General features: G+C 37.1%; 1 long non-coding RNA gene across 2 annotated transcripts in view; it reads right to left on the bottom strand.

Annotated features, from left to right (window-relative positions):
* Positions 1-16487, bottom strand: part of LOC112661828 (uncharacterized) — a 70761-nt gene that overhangs the window by 10620 nt on the left and 43654 nt on the right. For both annotated transcript variants that reach the window (XR_003138024.2, XR_003138021.2), the window contains one exon: positions 3968-4017. This is a non-coding gene — a long non-coding RNA (uncharacterized LOC112661828). The remainder of the gene's footprint in view (positions 1-3967; positions 4018-16487) is intronic.

The following is a 16487-nucleotide window of genomic DNA, read 5'->3' as shown; positions in this document are numbered from 1 at the left end:
AAAATAAAAAATAAAATAAAATACTATTATTTAAAATACCGTACTATATCTCCAGAATTTAGAAAGAAAGGCCATTTGTTCATTTATTCTAAACTGCTCACAAAATAATGATGTAATAGTTAACTTTAATCACCTCATCATAAAATTTTTATACAGTATTACTAACAGAAAAAAAGAATTTCCTCAAAAAGTAAAATGTAATATGCACCAATATTTATTTCCTAATAAAAATTTAATTCAGCATTTAGACTAAAGAGTCACTAGTTCTGTTAGCTGCTTACAAATTTGTTTCATGTAACATCTTTATAGCTGGTATTTGAATGGTATTCATAATGCAATCTTAGCATCTCCTTTCTCCTTTTTTTACCTCAAAATTTTCTCTTACTTTTTGTCCTTCTATATATATTACTCTATTTTCTCCTTACGATTAAAAATATGAATTCCTAAATTCAAGATATCAAATAAGTGTTTACCATTTAATTTCTATATTACCATAAAGTGCCCTATTAATATAATTTGTACAATGGGGTGAACTATTTTATTTTTTATCTTAAATCACAAACGAATGTTTAGGATAAAACAAATATGAAAAAAATATTATCCAAGACTTTGGCATTTAAAGCGACTTATTTATGCTCTCAACCTATGAACCAGAAGACTTGAAGGGAGCAACAGCTTCATTTAATCATCTTGAGGAAAAGAATAAATTGATAGGATTAAAAGGAACAACTTAAGCAGAAACCGTAGGTGTCCACATTCCTGAAATATATCGTTTTCTGGACAATTACAAAAACACCAGTGATGGTTCCTGGCAAGTCACTCAGTCTGGAGTATAAAGACACTTTCCTAAAAATCCTTTGATTTCCAGAGTTGAAAGGTATTCAATAACAATCACTGAGTTCTGAAATGACATAAGCAGCCGGCTGCATGGGAATCAACAGTGAGGATAACATAAAGGATTCCTCATCCGTCTAAGACAAATGCCTTGCACAGTGCACAATTTCCAAATGAACTCTGCACTGATCCCACTGGTTGCTTATCAAATGTCCACCATGTTTGTCACTGTGCTGGAAGCTAGAAAGAAGGCATAGAGAATTCAAAGGCTGACAAGGATAGATCTTCCTTCATTAAGTCTACCTCAATGTTGTTGGGGATAAATATGAGAAATATCACATAAATGGGACTCAGTAATAGGTATCAATAAAGTGCTCTGTATTGTACCTTTAATTTTTAAACAAGGCTTGAAAGATACTTGAAAGAAAACGAGGCTATGAGAAAGAACTGACTCCCAACATGAGCTAGCCTTTAGAATAACAGAGATTTGGAAGTTGGTTAGGATTCAGCATAAGCTGGCTGGCAACAGAAATTTCAACAGGTCAGACACAAGTAAGATCCAAATATAAGCACTGAGACAAAGAGCCAACATGAATGGTCTAAGAAGCATAAGGGTATCCTAGCAAATGTATCCAAATCCCAACAATAAAAAGGAATACAGAAGAGGTGACTCTAAATTATGGGAGAATGGGGAACTTTGGATAATCTGCAGCTACCAAGAACCCCCCCATGTGTGGGGTTCAGAAGCACCTGGTCTTCCTTCAAGGCCAGGCAACAGGGATCCCTGGGTGGCTCAGCAGTTTAGCTCCTGCCTTTGGCCCAGGGCGTGGTCCTGGAGTCCTGGGATCAAGTCCCACATCGGGCTCCCTGTATGGAGTCTGCTTCTCCCTCTGCCTGTGCCTCTGTGTGTGTGTGTCTCTCTCATGAAAAAGTAAATACAATCTTAAAAAACAAAACAAACAAACAAAAAAAAAGACAGGCAACCGAAGACAGGTCCCAGACCTTGAACTTCTTCCCTGTTAGAGTCCTATATATGGCACTTAAAGCTCACACTGGACCTGTTAAAGGGAGTTCTCTCTCTTTTTTTTAATTTCATTTATTTATTCATGAGAGACACACACAGAGATAGAGAGAGGCATAGACACAGGCAGAGGGAGAAGCAGGCTCCATACAGGGAGCCTGACGTGGGACTCCATCCCAGGACTCCAGGACCACGCCCAGGGCCGAAGGCCGCGCTAAACTGCTGAGCCACCCAGGGATCTCCAAGGGAGTTCTCAGCAGGCTAAAATATACTATGCCTAATGGCAGAGGGGTTCTGGAACAAAAAGGTTCTGAGACTAAAAGAAAAAAAAGGGGGAACTCTAATAATAATGGAAAAAACATTTCTGCTTCTCACAGCTTGTTGCCAAGACCAACCGCAAACAAAAGCACATCAATTCCAGCCACCTTTCAAGCAGAAGAGGAAGAAATTACGTGCCAAGAGGTATGATGTGTTATATCTTTGATTTTTATGCAAACCATCCTAGGTACAGAAAGGAAACCGTAGATCATGGAAAAAGACACTATTAACACCAAATGAAATTCCTGGTTCCTGTAACCATAAACACAGATAAACCCCCAGGCTTTTTTTTTTTTTTAAGATTTTATTTATTTATTCATGAGAGACACAAAGGCAGAGATATAGGCAGAGGGAGAAGCAAGGTCCCTGTACAGAGCCCGATGCGAGACTTGATCCCAGGCCCCCAGGATCACAACCTGAGCCAAAGGCAGATGTTCAACCAGTGAGCCACCCAGGTATCACCCAGCTTTTAGTAACAAAGGAGGCTGCCAGCACAAAACTAGGGACAGGTAGGTCTGGTACTAGGTCCCTGGTAGCTGGCAAGAGTATGGAGGAGGCTCCATTGCTCTCCCTGACTGGACACACACAATTGCCAATGCTTGAGAGAAAACACACATTCCTAGGAGACTTGAAAGAAAGGCAGAATGGCCTCATGATGAAGGAATTATTAACTAAGCTACTTGATATTGCCATTGGACATTCAGAAAAATTCCTGCAACTCTGCAGGACAAACACCGTTTTAACATAGACCATTAGTCCACTCATGGGTTCTGAAGGGATCCAAATTGAACTACATAATGAAGTGACCTCTAACATGTGTCAAGTAACAAGGCAGGCATAGGTCCCACTACGATTTGAATATTTGAATATCAACTGATTGGCCCTGGACCACTAGAATTATGTCAGAGATTGCTTGGAGCAAGATCCTAGGTTCAGAAAAAATGAATACTATGAATACTACCTTTGTACTTCCTTGTCCTTCTCCCTTCTCCAAATCCCACCCATATATTTCCTGTTGAAAGGAGAGGTACTTGGACCAGTAGCACTAACATTGGTAATGGGTAGAAGGCACTTTAAAAAACACAGTGGAATCTACTAGGCTCATTCAGTTCACCTTAGAGCTTAAGGTAAGTCCTAGAGTCCCCATTTTCTTAAGAAAACTCAGGCTTCTTGGAAGAAGCTATGTAAGAAATTGGGAGAGGGTGGGAAGCTAGAATTGAAAATCCTCACAAAGAGAGGCTATCATAGAGTGTGCCAGGAAGACAAAAAACTTTTTTTTTTTTTAAGTATGGAAGAATAAAAAGACATGATTCCTGTTTGGACTATACATTTATTGTCACTGAAAAAAAGATTCACTTGTTTCATTAACAAGTACACCACACTTGCGGTGTCCTAGTTCAATTCTTTGGCATCATTACCTCCATAGTTGTGGAAATAAAACTTTCATGATCAAAATAAGCCACAGTTATTTGCTAACCACATAAAGAACCTCAGACAAAAATAAATCTTATCACTATTGAAGGCAAAGGGTTCTTTGGGACTTTTTGTATCATCAAAAAAGGAAGTGGAGCAAAGAACCAGCAGCAGAAGCCCAGGCAGGAGTCACTCCCGGGAGTTACTAAAGAGTTAACTACCTAAGGAATCATCTTACTTGGGGCCTTTTTCTCGTCTCAACAAAGTAAATTACCCTGACTCTACCTACATAAGATGATGGGAAAGCCTGTGAGACAACCGTGTAGTTTTAGACACCAGAAAAAAACACCCATAGGCACAGTATCCAATTCAGAGGCTTACCTCCAGTCCTGTACCTCTTGATCGTAATCCATACTTGGGGTTGAGGTGACCTGAGAAATAAGAGGTGAATAAGTGAGGACCCACCACTTTCCAACTGAATAGGTCAACCAAAAAGACTTGGTAAACTCTAAGGAATATTGGAGGTAAACAGTTTTCCTCTCTTCCTGCTCCTGGTAGCCCAGCTCTTATGTACTCTTTTTAAATCCCTCCTCTTCCTGGTAATATCTACTGGTGGCCCAAGTTTGGAACTGTATTTCTGCAATCACTGCCAGGACTAACCAACATTTTCTTCAGTGCCCCCCAAAATTTAATTCAAGACTAGAGGCATGAGCCCAAGACTTAACTATATTGCCTGGTAGAGAATAGGTTAAGCATCCAACTCTTGATTTCAGCTTAGGTCAGGATCTCTGGGTCATGTGATCAAGCCCGGCCTCATCGGTGCACAGCAGAGTCTGGTTGTGATTCTCTCTCCCCCTCTGCCTCTCTCATTTGTGCTCATGCACTCTCTCTCCCTAATTATTCTCTCTCTCTCAAAATAAATAAATCTTAAAACAAAAAGTATATTGCCTGAGACCCTGAATCCCTGAATGCCATCTCTCCATTGATTCTTATCAAGCTAGAGTCTGATAGATAATTGACAGATATGTAGATATGGATTCCATAAAAAACACAGAATATTAAAATAGTTAAGATATTATATTTTAATAATGGCATATACAGAAACTTAAAATTGTCCCTTTTGTATCAGAACCACAATCCAGGGCTCCTGGATGGCTCAGTGGTTGAGTGTCTGCCTTCAGCTCTGGGCATGATCCCAGGGCTTTGGGATCAAGTCCTACATTGGGCTCCCTGCAGGGAGGCTGCTTCTGCCTCTGCCTGTGTCTCTGCCTCTCTCTCTGTGTCTCTCATGAATAAATAAATAAAATCTTTAAAAAAAAAAAACTACAATCCTTCTAGCCCAGTTTTTCTGTTGCCAAAAGAAATGGTTACTTTTTGAAATGGAGCTTCCCTTGATAGCCATTCATAGCTCTGTCATTTAACAGAATGAACTAATTTTAAATTTGAGATGTCTTGGTCATGTAACTCAATTTTTTTTCTTTTGATAGAAGACTATCCTAGGTCTTTCATGCATTCCTCCACTTTTTTCCCTTTATTAATTTTTGTCTTGTTCCTTTTTTATGTTACATTCCTCTCACAATCCCGTTGTGCCAGGCATCATGAGGTGCAATGGTGAATAAGATGTTTCTACTCAAGAAACTCAAAATCTCGCAGAAGAAAGTGATGTGCAACCATTTGTAAGTTAAAAATTAAAACCACTCCATTATAAGGTAAAAATGTGTAACAGAAGCCCAAAAGAAGTAGTGATTTGTAATGGAGTAGAAGACAGTGACAGAGGCGGCACCTGAAAATTGAATAATCTATCAATATAAACTAAAATCATATGTAAAAATAATAATGAGGAGAAAAAGTAGAGGGGGGCAGATTGGAAGAGGAGGAGGAAAAAGGGGAAGAAGAAAGGAAGCAAAAAAAAAAAGCACACTCAGCTAAAATAGAAAGAAATGGCTGGACTAATGTGTCAAGAGATGGGATGGGAGACCAGATGGATTCCAGCACGTGATGAAGGTCAAATCTGAAACCAGTGAGCTTGAAATTTTTCAGCACACCACTGAAAAACTAGAGGTTTATGAAGTAGAGAGTGACAGGATTCCACCCCCCCCCATTCTATATTTTAGGAAGAAAATTCATTTTTTTGTATATTTTTTTTATTGGAGTTTGATTTGCCAACATATAGTATAACACCCAGTACTCACCCCATCAAGTGTCCCCCTCAGTGCCCGTCACCCAGTCACCCCATCCCCCTGTTCACCTCCCCTTCCACTACTCTTTGTTCGTTTCCCAGAGCTAGGAGTCTCTCATGTTTTGTCACCCTCTCTGATATTTCCCACTCATTTTCTCTCCTTGCCCCTTTAATCCCTTTCACTAATTTTAATATTCCCTGAATGAATGAAACCATATAATGTTTGTCCTAGAAAGAAAATTCTTATGACCGTAGATTGCTTATATACATTTTGAGGAGGAAGGGATGATAAGAATTATTATTCATCAATTAGAGCAATGGCCATGTAAGCTGGGAAGTTAGTGGTTTTTGAGATGTCAAGTGGATAAACTTTCCAGATGAAATTAAAATGTAAATTTAATTATTCTATCAATATACTTTTTCTGAAGTATGAGTCTAAATGAAGCAGAAATTTTCAAACTGTTGTTTTCTGATTGTTTCCAGATGTTCTTGGCTTCTATTTCATTTGTCCACATGAACAAAGGAGAGTGCTAAACAAGACAAGGAGAAACCAGCAGTGGCTAACCTAATACATCGCTGGCAACATGGCACATATTTTAAAAATGGCAATTGGCGGCTATCTGGTCAACTTGATCAAAATAGATCAAACAAACCAGAAATAGAGCAAGCAAACCAAAAGTTACCTAAGACATCAGACTGACAGTCAATATTGGCTATGTTAGACCACAAAGTAAAGTGAGATTTCGACAAGGTTTATAGACATTCACTGATAGTTAAACCAGGAAGTCTTTGTCTGGAAAATAATCTTCAACCTGTTGGAAACAAAGTTCAAATTAAACCTTTTTAAAACAAATAATGAAATAGACTGGAAACAACTTTTACATAAAAGACACCATTACCCACAAATAAGTGCACCTACTCACTCTGAAAAAAAAATCATCCCCCTTTATAGTATAGTTATTAGGTCACTTCCACTGAACCCTGCTAAACTAAATCATTGAATACTTTATTTTTTAAACTGAATTCTTTCTGGCTCAGGCATTTTCATGGATACATTTTAAGTATGTATGTGCTTGTATCTGAATATTATATGTATTCATTCTACAGATATTCTTTCTTCACCTTTAATTTCCTTTTATTCTGCTTAGGTAAGTTTTATGGCTTTTTGCAGGTCATTCACATGTAAAATATGAAACACATGTATCTATCATTCTCTAAATGAGATGGATTTGATTTACACAAAAGACAATTTTTTATTTATTTCAGCTTCAAAGGTAGCTTTACTCTCTTGAAGGAATTTCAAAACATGAATGTTATGTTAATTTGAGTAATCTCTGATTTAACAAGTCTCTTGATTAAATACTTTCACAGTCAAAGACAAGATGAATAACGGTGTGATTATGCATTCTGAATACATTTCCCCATAACTATGAATGTTTGTGAGTTTTTGTCAAGTTGTTTCTATTGATGGAAGAATAAAGGCCATTAACAGATTAAATATATAGTGATTTCATTTTAACCAAATCCTCTTTTTCTCATGCTTTTCTCTAAGCATTAATGCAAAAGGTCATACATGGGTGACATGATAGTAGGGACATAAGAGAGACAAAGCAGCATGGTACCATGCCATAAGCTATATAATAGGGAGAAGCTTTAAAAAGATGCTGAAGCCAAAGGCAAATAAAAAAAAAGGGGGGGAGGAAAAAAGTCTTTCTCTAGTTAGAAAGATGATGACGATGATGATGTCATCTTCTGGAATTTTCCCAATCTGACATTTTCCATGTAAATATCTATAAAAACTGTTTGACAAATAGATTAGCAAATTAAAAGGACTTTAACTAACTCAATTTTGGTATATAATCTCTGTGGAAACAAGCCATGGATACCTGCAGTGGAATCCCTGGCATATCCAATTTGATTAAAAGAATGAATTAAGGAAACCTTTTGTCAACACTTTTGGGGAGAAGAATTAGTTGACTACCTCTCCATAAAGAAAATGTTACCCTAACAATTCTCACTAGATTTATTAATTATTTACTAGATTTGTGATAATGGAATTTATTTTCTCACAGCTTTTTGTATTTCAGGGAAAAATACTGCTTTATCACCTGGGCTTCTCTCCAGTTTTCCTGAAAGTTTCCTTCTAAAAGTCACATCTGGCAGTAAAATAGCTCCCCATGACCAGGTATTGACATTATGCATGATTACTCACAGATGGCCTGTGAATCACCCCGCCCCTGACAGCACAGACACATCCTGAGGGTCAGTGTGCCCATCTGCATCAGATCTCCAGAAGAAACTCTAGAGAATCTATGTTTCAGAGTCACTGCCCAAATCCACCTTCAGCTCATGAGAAAACAGCTTTCAAACAAAGTATGTGAATAAATTAAATAAATTAAAACCTGGCCTCTCATCCAGCACAATGAAATAGAACTGATTATATTCTGGTAATCTGGTCCCACATTTGAAAAACCCTGAAAATTTGCTGGTGTGTTTATTTTCTACCCAGGACCAAGAAAATTCCTAGAAACGTCTGTTCATGTAATTGAATTTGTCTTGCTTCCAATTCTTTCTAATATCTCCAGCTCTTTTGATGTGGTCACATTAAAGACAAAAGAAGAAACAATGAAAACCTTAGGGGAAGCAAACACTGGTCCCTTCCTTCCTCTCCAAATAAATCCATTCACTGTTGTCCATTCTTTTTACGAGCTCTTATGTACTGAGCATTTATCATCCAAAGCTTGTTCATATTTGCTGCATTACCATCCATTAATCTTTCTTTAGCAAAAACTATATTAGCAATATAATCCCACCTCTAAGACATATTATAAAGGTTTTGTTATGAGACACGTTTATAGCCCGTTCACTGGAAATGGTTCTTAAGGATTAAAAAATCACAGTTTAGGAACTGTGATGAGTCAGAACATCAGGCTTCTCTCTGCTCAGAAGCAAGCATAAGGATCAGCTGGGGACAGGTAAGTTAAATGATGGCCTTTCCCTAGTCACTGCTTCATTTACTGATCTCGTTTGAATACTTGCCCACAACATTTTCCCTGAACACCTCTGAAAGGATTTTAAATAAGGATGCTTTTCTATGAGCCATCTGGCGGCTTCCTGGAAAGCAACAGTACAAGATGTCCCTACTCACAGTGATTGATTAGATTCCCAGGGGAACCTTTCAAAGCTGGTCATTTACAACAAGATGCTCACTGTGGGCCAAACTTGCTTTTAGGTAGCTCTAGCTGAACTGATACGATACAGGCAATCGGCACTTCAAAGATAATGAGTTCAATTCTCAGGCATAAAGAAGTCATAGAAGAGCAGGCTACAAAACACTGAAGTCTTATGCAAAGAAAGAAGCAAAGGAATTTCCTTCAGAGAAGGTGAGTATTCAGTTGTTCTGCACTGTTCACTCAACAAGCATGTATGGGGCACCTATATGTAGCACGCATTAGTGGGCACCAGGTATACAGGATGACAGAGGCATCATCTTTGCACCCCAGCAGCTCATGGTCTTATAAATGAGAGAGCCATAATAGCAAACATATTGCAGTTTAACTTGAAGGTCATTGAAATAAACGGGAAGTAAAGCGTAAAAGAAAGATGAAGGTCTGAACTGATCCCAGTGAGAAGTAAACCAAACAGAAAAGAGTACAAACTTCAGAGATATAAATAATTATTATTTCTTTAAAACTAATTGAATGTAGGAGGTGTGGAGAGAAAAGCATTGAAGTTTGGGAGAATGAGTAGGGTATGCAGGAGGAATACTGAAGAAGAGAAGCCCGGAGGAGAGACAGATTGAAGAGTCATCAGTGTGTCAGTTGGGTTGAAGTCATGGAAAGTGATAGTAGCCCATTATCCCATAAGAAAAGGGAAAGACCAAAAGCAGACTCTGAACCAAACAGCGAGTTTTAGGAGATAACAGAATAAGAGAATCTGGTGAAGGAGAAAGAACTAACAGTTGGTGAGGAAGGGGACAAAAATACAGTGACTTCTGAGATGCCAAAAAAAAAAAAAAAAAAGTTTCAAAACAGGGAGCAGTCAATTGTATCAAATGTCTCAGAAAAGTTAAGCTGGAGAGTGGAAAATATTCCCGGGATTTGAAAATTAAGAAAATGTTATTGAACTTAGCCAAATCAGTCAACCGAGCCTTGAAAGCAGTGTTGCAGGCTGGCCATATTGGTGCTTGAGGAGCCATTTAATCTATCATCCAACAAAACCTTAACTGAAGAATTTAACAAATCACATTGACTGAGGAGCTGGAATATCTATTTGGTGATTAGTCTCGGCTTTTACACAAAAAAAAAAAAAAAAAAAAAAACTCATGCCAGCTATAAGAGACAGAGTTTTGTCAACTTGCCCAAAATAGTCTGAATCCAATAAGCTTAGATCTACCAGTAGTGCTGCTGTGCACAGCTTTGAGATTACCCTGTTGGCAGGCATTAATCCTTTGTTTGCTGTATCAGGGAGAAGTGGAGAAGTCTAGGATATCTCTCAGGGGAAAGGCTGGAGCCCAGGGTTGGAGGGGAGGTATAGCTTTTTACCAACAGTGTAGAAATATACCAATACTTTACCAACATAGTCATATCGATATGTACAGACTGGTTATCAGACCTGAGATAACTAATAAGCAAGACTGATCACTCAGGTAACTTCAACTTGAAGTCATTAGCTTTTTTAATCTTAGAATGGTAACTGGTAGCATATTTTTTCAATTTATTTGTGTGTAAATATATACGTACTAAATATATTTAGCATTGTTTCAGAATCTGACATTGTTTCCACTATGGGAGACCTAAAACAGGTGGAAGGGCACACCCTTGTGACCCTAGACTCCATTCAGGGAAACAAATTGTGTATAAACACAACTGGTAATAAATTGTCTATATCGAAAACAACCAGTAATAATGACTAACATCTAAGAAATAGTATGGCAATGAGAAAAGAAAAAGTAAATTTTATATAAATGCTGGTAGAACCAAGCTCAAAGGAATGATGAGGATGGCATAATGTTATTTAAAAAGGCTTTTAGAGGTGAGGCTGGTACTGAATATAGGGAATTAATGGAAATACTTTCTTTGTAAATATCATTAAAACTCTTGTGCTCTATGCTTCCATTTTGTCACAAAGTAAATAAGAGTGAAACTTTACAGTCCATTGGTAGAGTAAAGCAAGCCCTTGACTCAACAAACCAGAATCCCATGCCTTTCTCTGTGATATGTTTAGTGGTGGGGACCCCAGAAAAACAATTTTCCTTTTTTTTTTTAAATCTTGACTGGCTTTATGTATGAAAGGACCCTGGATTACTTGCTTTCTAATGTCTCCTCCATGTCCTGGAGTCTAATCTTCCAGTTCTAAGACACTCTATCACTGGCTGAAGAACGGGCCAGCATTAGCACAGAAAAATTTGTATTAGTGCACAGTAGGCCCTGCTACCTCATCCAACACAGAACGAGCTTCTCCGTCAATCACTATAATCACCTGCTCCCCATCATCATCTTACTGTCCACCAATCGTGACATAAGCATTGATACCATGGCAGTTTTTGGTAATACTTTATAGCACAAGCACTACTATTTTTAAAAAGGCAGTAATTACATTTTAATTTCCTGAATTCTACACATGATTTTACTGAAAATATTTGTTATAATACTGAATGACCTTCTTTTAATTTAAACTACCATTTTAAAATAACATCCAAGCCCTCCCAAGTACAGAAATGCAAGAAAATAGTTTTCTGTCTCTCTTTTCTGATAAGACCTACTTTCTCTAAATTACAAATACAAATGCCAATTGACTCAGACCACGGTCTGTTAACTTTGTAAAGTAAAAGAGGAAAATGAACTAATTTCCTATAAGTGAGTTAAACTTGTATTCTTTACAATTACAGATTTTTTTCTTACTTTTGATGAGTGCTGTAATTGATCTTTTTTACATTTTCCTTATTTATTTACTTCATATTTATTTAAAAAATGAGAATTTCTTCAAGTTAATACTCATAATCAAAATCCATTATTTTAATCAAAAATAACAAGTATAGGATTCTTTGAAAACCTTTTCTGAATTCCAAATGCTTACTAATTTAGAAAAGGAATTTCTTTAAATTATCTCCACATTATCAAACATCTATATAGATACTGAGAGATGCTGAGGAAATAAGACCAAAAACTTAGCAAAATGAGTAAAGTTGACCAGGATGTCCCAAAGACACACATATTTTCCACTTGAGCCAAGGATTCACTGTTCTATTTTTACTGCATACTAAGGCCTCAGTTACTTCTAGGGGTACAATCAGTAAGATGCAGAAGGCTTGGCATGCCTGATATCCAGGACTAAAAACTGAGGACAGAAATATTTTGTGGCAATAGTTCTTATTTGAAGAGTTAATTTTAGTAAACTATGTACCTTCCCCCTTCTTTTTTTTAATCTTTCTATCTCTTTATTGTCTATCACCTTCTAGGTGAAGGTGATTATATGCTTAGTGTAGATGAATTGAGTGTTTCTGCTTCATGGGCAAGAAAGAAAAGACAAGTTGAAAACACTCAAGGAGAGGGAAAAGATCTACAGAACAGAGTAGTGTTCTGTACACTGAACAGACAAGGAAATCAGGCTAAATGCTCCAACCTTGCAACAAAACAGAAGAAATCACTCAGGGCCAAGAAGGGGCTTTCATGTTTGGCACTGAAAGACCAATGTGAAGTTCATCCACGTGCAGAGAGTGGACTGAATTTTCCAACTTATATTCAAAGGCTCAGTACTAAATATACCTGCCTGTGTTATACTGCTCTCTGATCTCATTCATTTCTGCTAAATTTAGGCAAAACAAAAAGCATCTTATTAGACCCTTGCTTTCTAACTTCCACGGAGAAAAATCTTAATTTTGGTTTTACAATCTTCCCTATTTGAATCCCTCTGTTTCCCAACAGAGAATGCTTATTCCTACCAAGAGTCTGACAGGAACAGATGAACGTCTGAATTTCTTCTGCAAACTGGCTCTGTACACAAATCCTGAACAAATGGTTTTGAAAATAATGTTATTAGAAGAGGAAAGTTTAAAAAAGTAGTAGAATACTAGGCTGTATTAACACTAGTGCGACTTGCCAGGAATCAGGAAGCAACTTCCCCCATCTTCTTGGCAGTGGTCTGACCCTAGTAGAATACTGTGTCTAGTCTTTGCAGTTTAAAATAAATGTGAAGACATTTTGCAGGGGATAGAAGAGAACAGAATAGTAAAATAAAAATGCAGAACTGTTATTTGGAGAAAAGATTAAAGACACCAAGACGGTTTAATCTGGAAAAGCAAAGCCTTTGGGGAGACTTAATGAGAAGTGTCATAGTGAATAAAAAATCAACCAAATTATTCTTCATCTTGACCTAAGAAACAATAAGAGAAAATGTGCTAAAATTAGAATGAGGGCAACAGAGCTTGGTTAGGCATAAAGAAGAAACTCTTGGCCTTGACATTGAAACTTTGGAGTACACTGCCAAAAAAGAGTTGTGAAATTTCTTGGAAACATCAATAACAATCTGTACTAATTGATGAAGGCATTTCTCTGCTGCGAGAAAAAAAATTAAATCAGATAACTTCAAGAAGTCTCGGTTCTAGGGCATATTTATAAGGATTTAGTTACCTAAAAAGTAAAGTCAGATAAAAATTCCCTAGCCCAAAGCATTTTGTTCATAAACAATATTTAGGTCTCTGACACCTCCAAGTTTATTTGATTAGATTTAAGCAGCCTGAAGTCTGCACTAAAATTTTTGAAATTATTTTTATAATGTATCTTTGTCTCTGTTTCTTGCACCAGGGTCTCTTCTCAGTACCTAGGATTCTTTAGGGCCCTGTGGTTCTTGAAAAGAGGATAAGGACATTCTGGTTCATATAAAGAATATGAGACATCCAAGTTGATTTTCTGATCAAAGCTTCTATAAAAAAGGTAACCAATAAAACCAACTTCTATTTCTATAATTCATGGTCCTTTCTCAAATGAATTTCCTCCACCTCACTAATAACAGCCTACCCTCTGTATTTTTTAAGGCCTGAGTGAGCAAAATATGGAGGAGAATAAAAGAGATGAAGACAAGAAGGATGCAAGAACAAGATCGGGAAGTATAAAAGAAGTAGCAGCAGCAGCTTGAACTTTATCTTAATTGGGAAAGGGAAACATTAAAAGATTTTAAGTAGAAAAGTTACATAATCCAATGTTTATTTTATTGAAATAATTCTTAAAGTATGGAGACTGTAGTAGAGTAAGGTGACACTAGGTATGAGGTACAATTATGGCTTATATATGGCACTCAAGATGGAGTGTGTCAAGGGATGCCAGAAATATTTAAGGGGCATAGTGATTGATTAGACAAAAGAACTGGTGAATGAAAGAAAAATCAAGGCTGCTTCTTTGGGGGTTTTTTAAATTTTATTTATTTATTCATGAAAGACACACAGAGAGAGGCAGAGACACAGGCAGACGGAGAAGCAGGCTCCATGCAGGGAGCCTGATAATAGGACTCGATCCCAGGACCCCAGGATCACAACCTGAGCCGGAGGCAGACACTCAACCCCTGAGCCACCCAGGTGTCCCAGGGCCACTTGTCAGTTATCTGACGTAAAGAAAGACTGGGAGGACAGCAGTGCTCCTTTTCCCACTCAGTCACTCAAGCCTAACAGTTCCAAGGGTATAATATGAGAAGATTCCTGGAAGTTATATGAGCTCCTCAAATTCTTTTTCTTTCTGGATCATAAGTATTCAGTTGCACAAATAGTTAGATTGTCTTTAACGTGTTTCTGCAGCTCTTTTCTGACATATCCTTGTTTAATCCTCAAAACAGCCCCATAAATTATTTCACAAATGAACTACCAGAGACACTAACCATAGAGTTAGTAAGTGAACACACAAGCCTAGAATCCAAATGCCCTGACTTGCTTCACAGCACTTTGGATTTTTGCAAAATCCTATTCCCAAAACTCAAGTGATTTTTTTTCCTCCCTAAAATACATCATTTTCAAGTGCAAATCAAAACTCCAACAATTCCAAATCTTACGTGAATAGTAAATCCACTCATTATATGATTTTCAGGTTTATTCGGCAACTCTAGGATAAGCTGCTCTGGTGGTTTCTGCATTAGCACCCCCCTGGTGACTGTCTAAAGAGTCATGCAGAGTTTTAATTGAATCTGCCTAACATTCTCCTGGAGATTAAAGGTAAGTGTTTCTAAGAGGAAAGAAAAGTAATAGAACAGAAGAGCTTAAAGTCAGGTTGTAAGATTTCATGAGAAAGAAGTAGAACAATCATATAGCACAAACACCAGCAAAGAAATATTTCATTCAGTGTTTGTTCTCAGGGAAACTTTCTCAGGACGACAGGAGATCAAGAGAAGACATTTACTCATTCACTGAATGCCACCTACGATCATGAAATGAATCTCCAGAAATATTATTTAATCTCATGACTTCAGGCAGGTGAAGTTGTGTAAGGGGAAGAAAACAAATCATAATTATTTTTAAACTGGATGAACTCTGATTCGATTGATCAAGGTAGTAGGATGAAAATTTCTTATAAGAGAACCATTCTTTTGTTCACAACATTGCAGTGACATGTTTTTCTATGAAAGACGATGTCAAATGGGCATAGAGAAGATGGGAAGAGTTTAAATGAAGAAAAAAATAAATCTTCAGCAGAATAAATTAACAAAAACGTGTTCTATTTTCCCTTGGCAGGCAAGGAGGACTGGGATTTTCTTATGTCTTTGAATACTTTTTTTCTATTCCATTTACTTTCTTTCCTTTTTGGGGTCCACGAACTATATACATAATAAATTAAAATTAATATTATATAATGTAAATTATAATAAAACAATTACAATTAATTAGCATATATTATATCCCTTGATTTCCTTAGTAGAATATATCCTATAATCATTTTTATGTCCCTGTTCTATCCCATCTCTGAGATTGTATGTTCACCATGAAAATTTCAGCCATGTATATTTTCATTTTTAGTCACTTCTAGATGTGGCTTTCATCTCTAAATGTACATTCATGTTTGGGGATATTATTCATATACGGTAAAATGCACCAACGTTTCGTGTACAGTTAAATGAATTTCATGGATTATACTCAGCCATTCAGACATAACTATCATCTAATTGAAGATCTAGAACTCTATCTGCTCCCGTGAAGTCTTTGCGCCACATGTTGGGATACTAAGAGATGATTCCCCTATAAGTCTCAAATCCTTTTTGTCTAGCTGAGCGGGCTTATCAGGTTTTAAATTTTTTTGAGATTTTTAACGAACATCCAACAGTCATAGATTTGGTTTTTACCCTGAGGCCACTTCTTAGTCTGAGAAACTTTTCAATGTGGACAAACTGGGGATTGATTTTATTTTCCATTCAGGCAAGTTCTGAGCCTTATTTCCTCTAAATTCTGCTTGCAAACTGGATAATCCACACTTTATTTCCTCTCTGTCTTCCCATACTTAATTGTGTCTAGCTAAAGCTAAGAGAAGCCAGCTGATAAATTCAAAATCTTGCCTGGTAATCCTTTTAGCGAGAATCATAAACTTATTAAGGCATATCCCCCATTTTCCAATTTATTTCAATAAAGAATTATGCCAATATTATAACTTCCAACAATTCACTTTTTTCACATCTTTGCCACTTTTTCAGCCACTGATTGCTGACCAGTAGCAAAACCAATACCACATATCTTAGGCATTGTTACAG

This window comes from Canis lupus, chromosome 31, assembly GCF_003254725.2.
Source record: "Canis lupus dingo isolate Sandy chromosome 31, ASM325472v2, whole genome shotgun sequence".
Lineage (NCBI taxonomy): Eukaryota > Metazoa > Chordata > Mammalia > Carnivora > Canidae > Canis > Canis lupus.
Note: the sequence above shows the minus strand (reverse complement) of the source record. Positions and strands in the feature narration are given on the sequence as shown.